At 40.6% G+C, this 10836-nt stretch overlaps 1 long non-coding RNA gene across 2 annotated transcripts; it reads left to right on the forward strand.

Moving 5' to 3' along the window:
- The first annotated feature begins 4407 nt into the window (after positions 1-4407).
- LOC136489573 (uncharacterized) lies at positions 4408-6172 on the forward strand. 2 transcript variants are annotated; one of them, XR_010767425.1, is made up of 3 exons: positions 4408-4575; positions 4618-5069; positions 5192-6172. It is a non-coding gene; the product is annotated as an uncharacterized lncRNA (long non-coding RNA). The 2 variants fall into 2 exon arrangements; XR_010767426.1 differs by having other exon boundaries at positions 4991-5069.
- Positions 6173-10836: the final 4664 nt, after the last annotated feature.

The raw sequence follows: 10836 nt of genomic DNA on the forward strand, positions 1-10836 counted from the left end.
CCTTGCCGTGGCCAGAGACGGCTGGTGCACCGCCGTGGCCAGCGACGAGCCACCTCTAGTGCACCTTCGAGCCAACCTTGTGTACCCATCGTTGTAGGGCGTCAAGGCGAAGACGTCGGTGGTGACCTCACCACCATTGAACTCACCGGCGATGAGCTAGGGCCGGTCCGCGCCGCTCCCCTGCTTTCTGTGTCGCTGATGCGCGAGCCCGATTGACGCTGGGTCCCAGCTGTCAGTGGCTGTAGGATGAAAGCTAGTTCATTTATTTTAGATTTGAATGCAACCTTTGAAAAATCATAAGTGGAGTTCTAGATGTCCATTTTTTGTGAACCAAATTTTGTTGTGTTCCTCTAGAAGTGTAGTATTTTATAAAAATATGAAATGTACAGTTTCTAGTATTTTTATTGGTGACTAAAATGTATTTTGATAAATACTTTTTGAATGTTTACAATCTTGTAAATTATATATCTTCAGCTAGAAATGTGATAAAATTGTGATTCCAATTTTTTAGTCTTGTGTTGATATGATCTAGCTAGGAAAAATATTAAACCTGCAGTGAACTTGATTGAAATATGATCTTTCTATTTATCTATTAATAAATGGCATTTTTTGAGGAAAATTATAGAAATAAAAAATATATAATATATTGCTATGCAAATTTTTGTACAGTAGTATGGCACTAATATGAAGCTAGAAAAAATATATAATCTGTTGTTTGGCACTTTTCTATAGGGTTAACTATTTTTGCTAAAATAACCCTTGCTAGGTTGTCATTTTTGTAGAGGATGTTGTACATGTCCAAATGGTATGACATTTTTATAGTAGTCTATTGTGAGAACTAGGGAGCTACTGTAATTTTATGAGAATTTATTGTGCAAATTTGGTATATATTTGTTATTTCCTCTAATTATTTAATTAAACTAATAAAGGCATTTAAGTAAGTAAATTGTGCATGACCATGATGCTTTCTATGGTACTTGTGATGCATATGAACTGTTGGTGTTAATAATAAGACTTAGAAGCAATTGATTGTATGCAACTAATTAATTATTGCTTTATAATTCAAATAAATGATTGCATGTATAGTTTTGGTTGAGTGGATGATTTCATGTTGATAATGATCCTTGCTGTGAAACTTGTTAATAACAAAATTGTAGATGACTTACTAATACACCTTGTGTTAAATTTTCACAGTCATAGGCTTTAGGGTTTAAGAGTTTTAGCTATTACAAGTTTGCTGTCCAAAATGTTTACTTTCTGAATAGATTTGATTGACTGATTTGTTTAAACTAGATAACTATTGAATCACTTTGAGAGTATTAAAAGAAAGTTGTAGACAATTTCATAAGCTTTCCAGAATATCCACAACCATAGGATTTCAATGTATATAACTCTAGTTATGGTTAAAATAAGTAGCTGTTGTTTTATAGTTCGATAAATAAATTGCGAAGTGTTTGCTTATGTAATAAAGAATGGATATGCACCTACTCAGTAAAATAGGATGTACTTGTTATTACTTTAACACGATGTTGTTGAAAATACTTACGAGGATGCATTCATCACGTTTTATCATATTATACGTGTCGTCATACATGCATTCACGGTATCTTATTCCATGATCATACATATAGGATCGACCGAGGAGATAACGTTGCTGGAATTCAATGAAGAAGAGGAAGGGGATCAGCAAGAGACTCCTCAAGCCACAACTCCAGAAGAAGAGGAGTAGACTCTAGAAGAGCTCCCTGAGTGCCTAGACCACCGCCCCACCTCTTTTCTGAAAGGCAAGTCCCGGAGCATTCTAAGTCTCCTAGTATTTTACAAATACTACTTGAGTCCTTTATGATTGATGCATTAAGTTATAAGAGTTGACTGAAAACACTTGATGCATGGAACTACCTTGTCCGAATATATACACCTTTAACCCTGTGTAGGTCTAGGATCGAAAATATGCTTAGCCATGCTTAGACCGGTAGAAGTCGGGTGATTTCCTGTCACCTACGAGATATATATGGATACCGAAGCACGGTTGGCTATATTTGCTATCGTGTAAAAGAACCATGGGGTAATATAAATGGAGACTAGGCGGGATGTCGATAGAGAAGCAACAAGACATGGAGGTCTTGGGTGTGGCTTTGTCCCCGTCTGTGTCGATTAAGGACCATGCCATTGTTGGACCTTTGATAAAATTGAATGTATGCCTATTACTTAGCTGGCCGAATAACTCATTCCGACCGCGAAGCCGAGTAGCTCAACTCAGGCCGGGCCCCACTCTGTCAAAGTGCGCACTCTAGCTATTAGTAAGGATGTGCGGAAAGCGAATCAATAGACCGTGGGCAAGCATGACCTGAGCGACCTGGTCCAGGACCGTGGGCAGGCATGGCTTGAGCGACCTGGCTACCGTTAGTCCCTGATTGTGCGGCGCTGGGCGAACCCGCGAAATATGGACCTGAGTTGTACCAAAGGTAACCTAAGGCTACCGTGGCTGGTAGACCTGGATTTGTGTTAGGAATAAATTTCCAACTGGTTGAAATCGATTCGAATCGTCGTCTCTCCCAGATAGTGAGAAACTTGGCTAGCTCCAGCATCGTAGTAATTGTATTATGGAATATGATGGTTCGGATAAACATAGAATTACTACACCGGCAATGGTTATTATTGTATGCTCTTAAAATAATATACCACATGTTTGGCACAGGATAGTTGCTAATCTAGAGATGAATAGCTATAATTAACTTGATGACCAAAGTATAATTGTATAATTGAGTTAACGCTTTTTATGCAAAATGTTGTCAAGCTACCTCCACTTATACAACCTTATATAATCATTGGAGTCATTTTATTTCTGGTTTATGACGAGTAAGTCTAGTTGAGTACCTTCTCGTACTCAAGGTTTTATTCTCATTGTTGCAGATGGTACCGTTTATCACGGCTATTGCAAGAATTACTTCTATCCCGCCATGGATAAGGAGTGAGCCTTGGGTAGGCATCTTTAATAATCCTTCTATATGCTTTTGTGGATTATGATCATGTGTTGGCACTGTATTTGAACTACGTTGACAAATGCTAGTTTTGAACTTAATTTGCTTCCGCTACTATCTATCGAACTTGGTTTATAATAACTCTATTTCGTACCCTGATGAATGAACTGTATCTGTGAACTTTATGTAATATGTGATATGTATGTTGAATCATGTACAATCTTGGTTGTATGTGGATCGTTTATCGAGACCCGTCGTGGTACTCGACGGACTACCGGGTTTATATGGGCTCAAGTATGACAGTGCGACCGCTTACGGGCTGCCATTATACTTGTGCTCTTATAAATTGGTCGGTTCTGCGACAGAGGCTACCATGGTATGATACTCAACCTAATCCTGAAGAGGAGTTGCCATGTGTGCTCCTGGGAGAGTCGTCGAGGTTGGTTTGCTTAAATTGAGCTGGTTAAGAGGATAACACTCGTTTTATGTAAATAAACGCGATGGGTCCCTCACATCGGGATATGCAGCGTGAGGTGCCGCTGTCGGGCCAAGGCACGGGCGCCATTGCCGTCTAGCCAGGCGAGGGCACCGACGCAGCAGCGGAGCCAGTGTGAGCACGGCCATGGGGATGCGGGAGAGCGCGACCACTGAGGCACTGGCAGGCGCGAGCATCGCCGCCGAGGCGTGTGCTATTTTGCCGATGCTCGGGTGGGGAAGAACACATGTAGAAGAAAACAAAGAAAGAAAAGGAAAGAAGAAAAGGGCATTCTAGTCATTGCTTCTTTTGTTCCATCATGTAAAGCTATTTTGACAAAATAGAATGCTAAAAACAGCCCAGTTTCACAAAAAAAAAAGTTTTAAAAAAAACAGCTTCACTGATGAAGCTGACCTATGCGGAACAGGCCTTAGAAATCGTGGAAGGTCTAGAGCTCATGGTGATACGTCATCTGAATTACATCCGAGTTAAGTACGCATAGCCACGTAGCTTAATATACCCGGGGTCTCGCTACTGTTAACGAGCGTAATGTTATATTTTGTCTATATAAGGCCAATCTCAATTTATAGTTTCATTTTATTGTAATTGTTTTCAAGTATGCCACGTCAATAAATAATATTTTATTCATAGTTGAAACAACTTTCTAAGGTGCATAGCTCGTTTCATTTTTTATGTTTCATACCTACTCAATGGATTTAATTATCTGTGATAAAAACAAAGTTTTAGAGGGTTAAAATGAAAAATCCACAGACCCACTCGCAAGTGAGAAAACATAGGTTGTGCAGATTTGCAAATGGACCTTGGAGAATCAGGGTTGATTAAAACCCACTTGGTTCCGCTCGCACCGGAGCGTTCGGGACTCCGTGGCTCATCTTGGCGCGGACACGTCATCTATACTGTTTTTCAGAAACACACTCTGAGTTGGCGAGATTCCACCGGCTGCGACCGGCACGGGGCCTCCTGTGTTGCGCGAGCGTGCTGATCCTGGAGCTATGGCGGCGGCGAGGGTTGGAGAGCGTTGTCCGGCCTGGATGCGTGGCGGGTCAAGGAGGTCAACGAAGTCTGCTCCACGACGTGCTCCATGGCGGTCCCACGCAGGTACATACTCCTCGCGGTGTGACTCCATCGCTACATGGACAGGATGGCCGCCACATGACGGGATGTTGGAGGCGGAGTTGGCCATCAGACCAGGCGCACGTGGTGGTGTTGGCCAGCGGCCTGGACTAGCGGATTCGTCGCATACCCTGCAGATTCGGATATGATCTCGTCATCTAGCTGATTCGCCTATAGTCCCTTCCTTTTCCTCTCCAGTTCGCAGCGCAGTAGGAATAGACCGGAAATTTTACAGAAGAACATCACGTGATGTGCTTAGATGTTGTTTCCTTCATTCATTTAGTACAAGTGACCATCTGCTGCAGAGTTTTCCCCTAAAATTTCGGTAGTTAGAATGTATAGGATGGGAAATTTTATTGTTTCACTTAATTACATATTGATCTCATTGGAATTGTTTCAGGATTGGCGATTATCCATTTACAAAGCTGATTATTTGCCTCAACCCCTGATCTCCATTGATGGATTCTTCTTCGTCATGGGTCAGGCCCAATCTCTTCCGCTTAAGATTATCGAATTCCCTAATTCCCACGTGAACCAATTTCAATCAATAACCTCTTTAGCCTATACCTGACATTTGCTTGCTGATTGGATTTTATTGCAGATTAGTCTATGAGTTTCCTCTGTGACCATCCTAATCATCAGGAAGTGGTATATGCTATTTTTATACGTCTTTTTCGTCCTAGCATTATTTTCAACTAAAACAGTTCACTGTTTGATGCCATCCATTTTATTTGTTTCTATGGTGGCTCTTGCAAATTTAATGAAGTGAGGCTGTCCTTTTTTGTACAATGTTTTTACTGTAAATTTGATCATGGCGTAGACAATTCTATGGGAAACATTTAATCCAGATGTGATCGAACTGAAGAAGCCAATGCAGTGAAAACTCCATACAGTAATTTAATGATTTCCAGGTCACTCGTGTGCATGACGCTCTGACTCTAAGACACTACAGCCTTGGGTACCTGATTAACACTATACAGCACTATGCATGCTTAACACTGTACAGTACTTTTTTTTTTCCACCTGATTGCTGTTCAGGCCATACTGGTGTCTTCATTAGTGGGAACTAAAGGAAAACACAGTTTCCATCTACTGCTAATTTGGTATAAGACATATCCTGGCTTTTCAAAGGTCTTGATTGATGTTAAATGATAAGAAGAATGATCGTAAACCAAAATGTAATGAATAGTCGTGTAATGTATGGTTACATAGAACGCTGACGGCTGTGGTTGCAATATAAATTGTACTCTATTTGTGTAACATGGCTGCTCCGTATATAAATATATGTCCATAGACTTTAGCTACCACCTAATTATAAGTCCATATGATGAAGTCTGGATAACATCTTGTTTTCTTTAATGGGTCAATCAAGCTTGTTCGACACAGCTAGCTAGAGGGGAAAATAATACTATGTTGTCATTAGATTTCACTATTTTGTCTAATACTTGGATATATCATGCGTTGATGTTTTACTGTGCACCTTGAACTAATGAATCCTCCTTGAAGGTTAACATGGTTTGACAGAATGAGAGTTGAATAGTTTCTATCTGATTTTGTACTCTGCTCTCTGATTACTTTTTCCATTTACAGGGTAGTTCGGCTGCTGACTGGCATCTAACATTTATCATCAAGGGACCTTGCCATTGTAATGATTAGCTGTGTGTTTTTCAGAAACCTGGTGGCAGCAGATTGCAGATGTAGCTTATTGGTCTTTTGTCTCTGACATTGAGAACCTATTCTAATGATTTCTGTGCACATCTGGATCGGAATTTGACAAGATGTTCTGTAGTCAAGAATTGCAATTGTGAACTATAATGAATAGCTATTTAACGTGTGGTTCAATAGAACTGTAAGGGCCGCGGTGATCATGCATGTACTGAATGGCCATGAACTCGATGGCTGAACAGAATCATAAGGGCTGTGGTGGCCATAAAAACCATAAGTGTGCTCCCTATTAGGACATGGGATATGTGATTGGTTGTTTCGTAATTTTTGCTACGTACTTATTGGTGTGATACGCCTAATCTTAGGTGCTGGTGACGTGGTGATGATGTCAATGACTATGAAAACCAATGTTTGTAGTTGGATCTTAGTGTTAATATATTTAATTTTAAAACCATGCCTATCTAGCGAGGAGATTTGCTTATGTTTTCAAGTCATTATAGGGCGCCCGAAGGGCGCCTAATGTTCTAGTAAAACTTCACGACCCACATCTAAACCTAGCTATCCTTTCAAAAGTGAAGGGAACATTAGAGCAAGTATAATAAGGCTTAGTCAGCAGGCTGCACCATGTTACACGTCATCAAAATCCTAAGTGGAGCAGTGAGAAGATAAGAGAGAGAAGGAAGCGGGCGGTTCATGAAACGCCCGGCTGAATCACGTGTTACGAGATAGAAACGCCTGCTCTCAGCCCGCTGCCGGCGATAACTCGGCGCTTGCTTGACCCACGTCCCAACTTCCTGATCCCGTGCGCCAATACTGCCCTCCCAGCTCCCACGCCTGAAGGGCCACACGGGATACTAGACCGCACTAGATCGTGTATGTACATGCACACATTAAATGCTCACTCTGTGTTGAACCAACCTAATAGCCGGTTAATGGTTAGCCTATTATATCAGTTAGCTACAGTATTAGCTTTATATGACGTGGCAATGTCATTCAGCCGACTGCCGGCTAAGTTATTAACCATGCTCTTAAAAACCCAACCCCCTATATTTATTGGTAAGACTCCACAATAATTTTGAAAGCAAAATAAATAAACTATATTGATTTTTTTGCATCAATAATGTTTGATCCCCTTCCGCTAAAAAGAATTAAGGCCCTCATTGGATCAGATAAATTTTTTATAAGTTGCACTTGCAATAACTGAAGGAAATCAGCTAATAGCTTTTTATAAGCTAGGTGGTTGAACAGTTCAAACTATAAAGGTGGGTTGTTTGGATCAGCTAGAGAGTTTTTTTAGCAGCTAGCAACTTATTTTAGTTAATCCAAACACGACCTGAACCAATCCTTGTAGTGTATATTGTTAAAAAAATACCGAACTAATCTAATATTTCTGGGACAAAATATATTTTTTTAGAAGAGACCATCTCAGGTTGTCTAAACGAGTAGACATTTAAAAAAAAACCCAGTTAACTAACAAAACTTTATTGATTTTGTCAAGTAGTGTTATTCCAATTCGATTGTGCTTTGCAAACAAAAAAAGTCTTCGAACAAGAACACACTTTCTTGAATTGTGTGCTGATACAAATAGGCAAATGAAATCAAAATCAAATCAATCCTTGTAGTGTATATTGCTGAAAACTGTTATATTTAGAATGCGACAAGTCGTCGACAAATATTCAAAATCCGAACACCTAATAAATTCACCATAGTTTTCATTTGATACTTGAAAAATAGTCCATAAAATTCCCCATTTCAAAAAAAATCAAAATAATTATTTTGGAGACCAAGTAATTGGTATTGTTTGAATAGGCAAGTATATAATTGATGCTACCGTGCACTTAACGCAATATTTAATGTGTACCAATGATCACTATTTTTATTTGAATATTTATGGAACCGACCTGCACACGCAAAATTATGTTTCTAAATTAAACATTAAAAGTTTATTGGTAATAAAAAATTAAATCTTTGATTAAACGCTACTCCCTTGGTACCAAAATAATTGCATATCCGTTTTCGGAGAAGTCATATTTTCTTAAATTTTGACTATTTATTCTATCTCCTAATATATTTTATGAAAACATGTTCACTATTAATCTAATGGCGCTTATTATGTGTCAGAAGTATTACTATGTTTATAGATAATATTTGTTTAAACTAAAAATATATATATTTTATGAAACGACGAATGAGGACCACTGTTGACGGTGAAAATGTCACACTTTTACATACCCAAAATCACCGTCAACAGCCTCGGAATGAAGGGAGATAAGCATATCATGAGTATATTTTACCCAATAACTAGTTCCACATGTCCATGGAGTATTTCTACGCAGGAGTAAGCTAAACAAGCAAAGTGGGGCTAAGTGGGCCACCCCTCAGGGTCGGGCGACCCTAGGTGGGGTCGACTGACCTCACTTTGGCCCCATCAAGCTTTGCCAAGCTGGCATGATCCATGTGACACCTCTCAAAGTCATTCTCCACCCTTGGATCAACTTGTGTTTCTTCTCAAGGGCTCATATTCACTTCACATGGATCCATGGGCCCACATGCAAGTGAACCGGCATCAAATGGACATACCTCAGCATATACCCAACCTAGCACTACTACAGATTGACTTATCACTATCGCCACTTTCACTGTCGTAGCGATAGAAGCGACGGTGTCATACCTGCAGTTGAAACTGCTATCACCGACGGGTTAACGGTAGATGCGGCAGTGGTATTGGGGTTTCATTTCCTCCGTCGCATGAAAAGTCGGGCCGACTTTGATACGCTTTTTGGTCAGCGGTCCAAAACTAGCGTTTGGTCAATCGGCGGTAAAAATTCAGCGTGAGTGTTAAATGCCCTCAACTTCCAAGGCTATCAAATCACCATTACTTCCATCGCCTGAAGCCAAAGAGCCATACCCACTGCTCTACATATTCTTCAAGCCTGGTGCCCTCTAAAACCACCCTTTTTCTTCATCCATCACCCCCTTCTCTTCCAATTTGCAAAGAAAATATCGGACAGCCCCATCAAGTTTCCAAGCAGCCCGTCGTCCAACGAGGATGATTTGCTAGCCCACCAGTCCTCCGAGGAGGACGTCTCCTCCGATGACTGGATGCCTTTTGATTATAGTCCTCCGTGGAGCTCCAAGAAGGAAGACCTAGAGGAGGAGGACGGGGACGAGGACGAGGAGGATGATGCCAACGCCGATGACGATGACTCTGACTCCGACTTCGACTCTGACTTCGACTCGCCTCCTCCCAAGCGAGCGAGGCGAGCATGATCCTCTTTGCGAGATTATCATATTTAGATTACGTAGTTTATAGTTAGTATAAGTAGTTTTAATAGTTTAGGTTAGTTATTATGTTTCCGAATGAGTACAATCGTATACTCGTCCAAATTGTATTTATTTGTATATGCAATGAATCAATGAAAAGAATTTCTTTGAAATATTATGTTTCCTACTGCTGTTCTTGCTATCTATCTTTGATCCTTGCTATATCCCAGGAGATATTGCTATGCGATGAATGTTTTTTCTTTTTTTGTATATATATATGAATGAAAGGTAAAAATTGTCATGTACAATTCTGGTTCCAGGAGAATCTAATAGCAGTTCAACTGCTGACAATCGTCGTATTATAGCGTTGGATTAGTGCGGCAATGGTTGGCTTAATATGGATACTGTTTACCTTATCCCACGCCATTCGTTCACCTTGCCGATCAATCTGGATCGTCCGTTTGGAAAAGAAACCTAGAACCGCCTGGTCCGTTCCCCAACTCCCCTTGGCCCAGTCGGCGCATTGGCGGTTGTTGGAACCACTAAAAAACCCCAATGCAAAGCCATTAGTTCTCCCCACCCATTGCTTCATCTTCATTCTCCCCACCAGTTGCTTTATCTTCATTCTCCCCACTAGTTGCTGCATCTTCATTCTCCACACTCGCCTTTGCTTGCCCTGCCTCGAGCACCTTGCATTGTCGTCGTGGACAATGACCTGTGAAGGTTAGATGGATTCCGTCACCCCCCTGCTATTTGCATTTGGTTCCAATTAGTTTTGGGTTCGGTATCAGTTTTGTTCATATTAGGAATTTCTTTATTGCAACAGATGTCTTACCTCTCAAAAGAAGCCATTATAATGTGAGCAACCTTGCCTTTTGGTGGCTAGGGTGGCACCAGGACCCTAGATGTTGTTGTTTACTACTTGGGGATGGAGCATTCACCCAGACCGACTGTTGATTATTGAAGTCATTGTTTGTCACCTCCTCAGACCACAAAATTTGACAAGAATCATTCAAGACCCTGTTTGTGGAGAGATTTTTGTGCTTTGCAGGACTGGACAGGGAGCAGACATACTTTATAGAAACAATGTGTCCATAGACGAAGATGATGTCATCTTCGCTATGGTTCACTACCTCTGGCTTTCGGGACCGCATCAACCAATTGAGTACCTTAGCAACTACCTACCCATCCGACATTAAGTCTTAGAATTTGTGAAACTTTTATGTTAATGAAGTTTATATGTATTGATGAAACCTCTGGATTAGTATGTATGAGTACTGCATAATTGTTGAACTATTACTTCAGTTGAACTTTTAA

Source organism: Miscanthus floridulus, chromosome 1, assembly GCF_019320115.1.
Source record: "Miscanthus floridulus cultivar M001 chromosome 1, ASM1932011v1, whole genome shotgun sequence".
In the NCBI taxonomy this organism is placed as follows: domain Eukaryota; kingdom Viridiplantae; phylum Streptophyta; class Magnoliopsida; order Poales; family Poaceae; genus Miscanthus; species Miscanthus floridulus.